The sequence below is a fragment of the Dipteris shenzhenensis genome, chromosome 17 (assembly GCF_047967505.1).
Source record: "Dipteris shenzhenensis isolate YYH24624 ecotype China chromosome 17, Dip_SZ_1.0, whole genome shotgun sequence".
Classification (NCBI taxonomy): Eukaryota; Viridiplantae; Streptophyta; class Polypodiopsida; order Gleicheniales; family Dipteridaceae; genus Dipteris; species Dipteris shenzhenensis.
In genome coordinates this window covers 8,621,312-8,627,962 of record NC_141612.1, presented here as the reverse complement: position 1 = coordinate 8,627,962, position 6,651 = coordinate 8,621,312, and positions in this window count along the sequence as shown.

Sequence of the window (6,651 nt, the reverse complement as noted above, 5' to 3'; positions counted from 1 at the left end):
GTGGATGATTTCAATGTACTCAATTATAGAAGTGACATCTTATCTGGAGTGGATGAGTTCATTGGTTCCGAGAACAAAATGATTTTAGAAGCGAAGCCTTATCTGGGGTGGATGAATTCTTGCACAGTGAGAAGGGCAAAGGTTTCAATAGCCATGTCTTGTCAAGTGTGGATGAGTTCATGCATATTAACAAACTTGGTGTCAATCAAGCTTGTGGACTTGTGAAAGCCATGCAAGATGTCCCAATGAGCGATGTTCTCTCAGGAGTGGAAGAGTTTCAAGGTTCTCAATACTCTCGTAAAATATTGAATTCATTGAATGGTCCTAAGAGTATGTTAAAAACGAGGATGAGATCAATAGAGGATTATTCAGTATTTAACTTTGATTGTGATATGGCCAAGGATGCAACGACCAATCATGGATGCTTGGTTACAAACAAATGTGAGGAGAAGAAGTGCATAAATATAGATAACAACGTGCACGAGGAACAAAAACGGTCATACATATGCACGAAGAGAAAGCGAATCCAGGCAGATCCACAAAAGCAACCAAAGAGGAAGAGAGTAATGGAGGAGGAGAACATGTTAAATGCATTGGGATATCTATGTTGCAAGCGAAGATGTATGCGCTTCATTGATCTTGCAGACATCAGGGAATGTAGAGGACACGTGTGGCAAAGAAGAGGAAGCGAAAGAAATGAATACCTTCTCACAAGTCTCTCTTGCTTTCTTCCGAATGGCAATAAAAGGCTAAGTTCAAGACAAAAGGTAAAACCTCTCGTAAATGGAAAAAATATTTGCAATAAGGCATATCACAATATTATTGGATTATCCCATGGTACATATTGGGATTTAGTCACCAAGGCAAAGGGCGGCAATAAATTTAGCATTCATGGTAATAGAGGAAGGTCCAAATCAAGAATCTCAACTGTCAGGGCAGCAGCAATTTTGCAAGACGTCATACATGAAAATGCTTTACCTCAACCCCATATATCTACCAAACTCCCTAACGGTGACGCGATCACTAAAATGCACCTTCTAATGGGCTTGACAAAGCTCGAAGTATTTGACTCTATTGCAGAAAAGCAAAGGCAAAGAGGGGATGCCATAGCTTCTTCTCATACTTTGTATACTCTTTGGAAGAAGAACTTTGGATATGTTAAAATCCCAAGGAGGCAAAAAATGTCAAAGTGCAATGTCTGTGATGATTTAAAGCGAGCGATTGAGAGTGCAACATGTCCAAATCAAAGGGAACCATACAAAAAAAACCGAAAATCTCATCATGACCTTATTCAACATTCCAGACAAAAATATGCATTTTGGAAGGAGCAAGCTATTTCGCATCCCGATGACTACATGTGCCCTATTGTAGATGGCATGGATCAGAATACAACAACATTGCCTCGTTTTGTTGCCACTCCACCTAAATTACAAGGAAAGCACTTTCTAAAGACACATCTATGTGGAGTGTTAGTGCATGGAATTAAGTTCTTTGCAGATATATGGATTGATTCCTTGCATCTACATGATAGCAATCAAGTTGTAACATCTATTATGAAGGCAATTCGCAATGTACATGCAGAAAAAGGTCGCCTACCACCGACTTTGAGAATACAAGCTGATAATTGCTAGCGAGAAAATAAGAATGTACTCATGTTTGCATTCTGCTCCATGCTAGTTGCTCATCGAGTCTTCAATGAGGTCGAATGTGGATTTTTGTATGTTGGGCATACACATGAGGATATCGATCATGTTTTTAGCACAGTCTCAAGAGAGCTTAAATGCAAGGATGTGGAGACAATAGATGACTTGGTAAGAAGATGTGGTAGGCAAGTTGGTGGTTGTAAGGAAAGTACAGTATGTGAGAGGCTCGAAAGAATGTATTATTGGAAGAGCTTCATTCTACCTTTCATACAAACGGGTGGTGATGCATTGACAGGTCATACCAATCCACACTACTTTCGTTTTTTTTTTTAAGATGAAAAACCCGTAATGCAATGGCAACAGTATTCTCATGATACGAAATGGGAACCTGAAGAACCTTACAGTCTCTTAACTTCAATTCCCAGCAAGAAAAGGTATCCAACATGGGCTCCTATACAAGAATTCAATGAGAGGTCTAACTGTGAAAGTAGCTAGATATGCACAGAGTAGCAATACAGACCTACAACTTTGGAGAATCATCTCACATAGAAGCCACAGTAGTAGTTGTAGATGACCTACTAGCCTACTTAGAGGAGAGGAGATGAAGGTCAGAACAGTACCATGACACTAAAGCTTGAAGCGTAGAGAAGAGAAGGAGAAGGAGTAAAGTAGGTGAGGTGAAGGGAGCTCAAGACAGTGGTAGCCACACTTGATGAACTTGGAGGAGGGAGAATTACCTCAATGGTGAGCAGATTTCCCAAAAAGTGCTCAAAAATGGTGAGTATTCTTTGTATCTCAATCTACTCTCTAAGTTATGTCTCCTTTCTCATCTTTCCTCTTTTAATTCCACCCCACCCCCCTCCCTCTTCTTGCACTATATTGTCTAGTTTGTCATCCCATCTACATCGTATCTCCACTTTCTCTCTGATGGTCACACTCTCTCTCCAATGGATCATATCATTATAATACTCTAGAAAACCATGTAATGGTTACAACATTCTCACAATAAAATAAATGTAACACTATTATTTCCCAAACTCCTCTATAAACCTCTCAATACAAAATGTCTCTCTCTAATCCTTGCAATTCATGACTCTTTTCATTGATAGACCCCTCTACATATATGGCTGTTGTCACTCATTTTCTGCACTTGAGCAACATAAAATCATACCAACATGGTCCTTGTAAATATGGTCCCACATGAGCAAGACCTAAAGAAATCATCTGATGCTCAAAATGCTCAACAATCTACTACATTCAGACCTTTGTCTACAACTTTGTATGGAGACTCATGGTTTCATCGACAACTAAAGGGTATTTGTAGTGAATCAATTTGAAATGGCAAGAATTAATGGATTGAAGATGTTGGTAGGTGCTCCCCTTTATGGGCAATGGCCCCATTGACAAACCACATACAACCCATCCCATGCAACTCAAGATTGAAAACAACCCCACACCCTTGCAAAGAAGATTCCAAAAAATTGAAATAAGTGCAACATTGTAACGATAATGCAAATGGAACACCATCATTCCTCAAACTCCACTCTCGACCTCTTGATAAAAACTCCATTCTAACCCTTGCAACTTGTGACACTTTCCTTCAACAAACACCTCTACATATATGCTTTTTGTCACCCATTTGTTGCACTTGAGTACCACAAAAGTATATCAACATGGTCCTTGTTGATATGGCCCTTCACATTTGTGACACTTTCCTTCTATATAGACCTCTACAAAGGGAAATTAATTGCATTACACAAACTCTTGCAACAAAGGGGATACTTGCATTAGACAAACCCCTCATCGGACCTCACGCTTGCAAGAAAGTCAATATAACAATGCAAGGGGTGCTTTTGAATTGAAATATCCTCCACTCCACTCCCATATACATGATAGCAGAAGTGAGAGAGGGAGAGAGAGAGGAGTGCACACGATATAGCTACATGTACACTCAGTGTATTGACAATGAACATGAAGATATACATGTGAACCCCTTAGGGTTAGGGCTAGGGTTTGCCCCTATGTCCTATTTGGATAGTGCAATTTACACTATCCTTAATACCCCCTCTTAAATTATACTAGGTAAGTAGAGGGTGCATGCAAAAGACCTGTTTGTGAATTTCATTTGGTGCATATGATAGCATCCACAGCTGAAAAGAAATCAGAGTAGTATGCGTGTATGTGAGTACAGTGACTATGTAGCAAAAGCATATACAATGAGTGCAACTTACAATCCTATGCATAACTGTGCAATTCCCCCTCTTAAGTTGTGGGTCATACTTCACCTTTGGGAATGAAACCCAGAAAATAGGCTGAAGGAAAGAGGAAGGAAATATGCAAAAACTCGAGTCCACTTGGATCAAAGACTAGTTGATCGAAAGATGACTGCGTGGAGAACTATGTGTATGGTTGTGTGCTGAACATGTCGTAAGTTGCCATGGACTGTGCAGCTACTCTGTGGAATGGGCATCCAGATGTGAGGCTAGTTGATGTAGCGATGGAGATGTCATGCAGTAGATTGTGACAAACGAGGGTGTCACCAACGCAAAAGAACTGACAGAAATGGTGGAGATATGTTGTAGTAGAAGTTTAATCTCTATCAAATGATGTGGGGTCGAAGAAGACCGCATAGTTGGTGTGGACAGAGTGATGTAGGGGCTGAAAATTTGGGGTCGAAGATGCATGTATGATACGTTGCTTTGTTGAGATGACGAGGCCCATAAAAATGACAAGGTACAACCTGTCAAACCTATATGCTCAACTGTCATGAGCTAAAGGTCATCTTATGTGTGCATGGCTAAACATCCATCGACATGGGATGTAGCATTTGTCATAGGCTCATCAAGAATGAGCTGACAATATAAAGGCCTGGAAGCCTCGAATATCACTAAGAATTGGAGTTGTCTAACTTAGCAGATGCCTCCAAATTGAGGTTGCTAGTCGTAGACATGGTGCAAGAAATGTACTCAAAGTGTCATGAAAATCACTGTATGAATGTGCCGAGTGAAATCTGAATAGTCAGTGAAGATACAACTAGAATATATAAATTTTGATCTATGTTACAAGGCTTGTGGCAAATGATGCTGGGAATAGCCAAGAGGCTTTACAAGGTTGAAATGATGTGCACAATGGTGGCATGTGTGTGTGAAATCAAATAATATGCTATCTGCCCACTGAACAATCGGCAATGTCTCTAAACTATGAAGTTTTCTCACTGAACTGATGGAACATCAGGTTTCAGGTAATCTAATGATGTGAAACTATATGTGAGCATATGGTAGATACTAGTCGGGAATTTCAGGCATGACTTAGATTGGCAACTTGGGGAGATTTAAAGTATCCCCTCTATGGCAATCTAGCCTACTCTGATCTAGATCGATACCAACCATCAATCGATGAAAGAACAACAAATAATTCCTTTTCTTTTGTTCTTTTTAAGTGCTAGGTCAGATGCGTCGATGTAGAAGTGGATGTGCATGTAGGAAGTGGATTTGTGGGCAAGGCTCAAATGTGAGTGATACTTGTGCCAAAACGTGAGGATGATGTGATGAGTGCGTAGAGCACAAAAAAGCAAGCGACTTTCCTTTTTGGAGCACCCTCAAATTCTTCTTGGATCAAGATATATGACTTGATCTAGGTGGAGGGGCAAAAGGAGTGCAATGGTGCTCAATGATGATGTGTCATTGTGGGTCACATTTGATGATGTGGCATTGTGCCTAGCAAGAGGTGTGCCTATGGAGCCCTGTGCTGAGGTGGAAGGAGTGGTCACATGAAGTGCACTGTGTGTGCCTACAAAGGTCAGTGTGCCATGTGGCACTGATGATGTAGTAGATGATGTTAGCAAAGGTGATGTGGTAGATGATGTGGCACTTGACATGGTAGATGACGTGGTAGGAGATGTGGTAGATGATGTGGCAAGTGCGACGTGCTAATGTGGCAATTGACTAGTCAATGATGACATGGCTGCCACCATGGCAACTAACGTGTCTGTTGAGCTGGAGTGCTGATGTGGCAAATCAGGTGACACATGGCTGGTCCTTGACCAAGCCCTTGGATGGGTGACCCTCTAGGATAAGGTTTGGACACGTGTCACAACAAGGTATGTTTGACGAAATCTACTCGATGTTGATAGAATCTTCAAGATTCTATCGACGGCCTTCTTCTAAAACTTTGAGCTAAGGCTACTGCATGGAGTTCGCTAGTTGCTTGTTGCAACTATGCTGGCCTGTGGTCGTTGAAGCTCTATTGCATGTAGACTTGGCTGTTAGGAGGTGTTGATTTGTAGTAGGAGGTGCCCATGTGGAGAAGCTCACGTATAGAGCTTGAGTGTTGTGATGTGGTGGTTGTAGGCGGAGCTTTTGGATAGCTTGGCTTGTAGATAGCTTGAGTAGATATCTTGACTTGGCCATGGGATACTGATTGTTGTCAATGGAGCCGCTAGTGCAGGTCATCGGTAGTCATTTGTGGAAGGCCCATGAGGCGTTTCTTGATGATGGCTATGGAAGCTTGAGCTCTTCGGTTGCATGTGAGAGAGTCATTGATGGCAGAAGAAGCTAGCGAGGTGTTGGAGCCTTTGTATGAAGCTTGCGATGAAGCAGAGGCATTACATGCATGCAGTATTGGACCAGAATACCAAGGTCATTGGAGCCCATAGAGGAGCAGGCGCTGTGGAGTGGGGAACCGAGGGCCATTGTTGGAGGGAGCAGCCTATAGTTGTGGAGGAGGCCTTTGCTGTCGATGGCAGTTGTGACTATTGCTCATAGATGGAGCAACTAAAGTAGTTCTGTTGTGTAGGAGGTCATGGGCTATGTAGTAGATTTGCTGTGTAGGAGAGGTTATTGCTTGATAGGTCATCGGAATCATTAAACTTGTTGCAAGGAGCTTGTTACTAGAGAAGCAAACCTCTCACTAAGTCTCTCCCTACCTCTCTCTGTCTCTCTTTCCACTATGGGGACTAATGGAAAGAAATCTCTCATGTGCTCATGTGCGCATAGCACCATCATGTGAT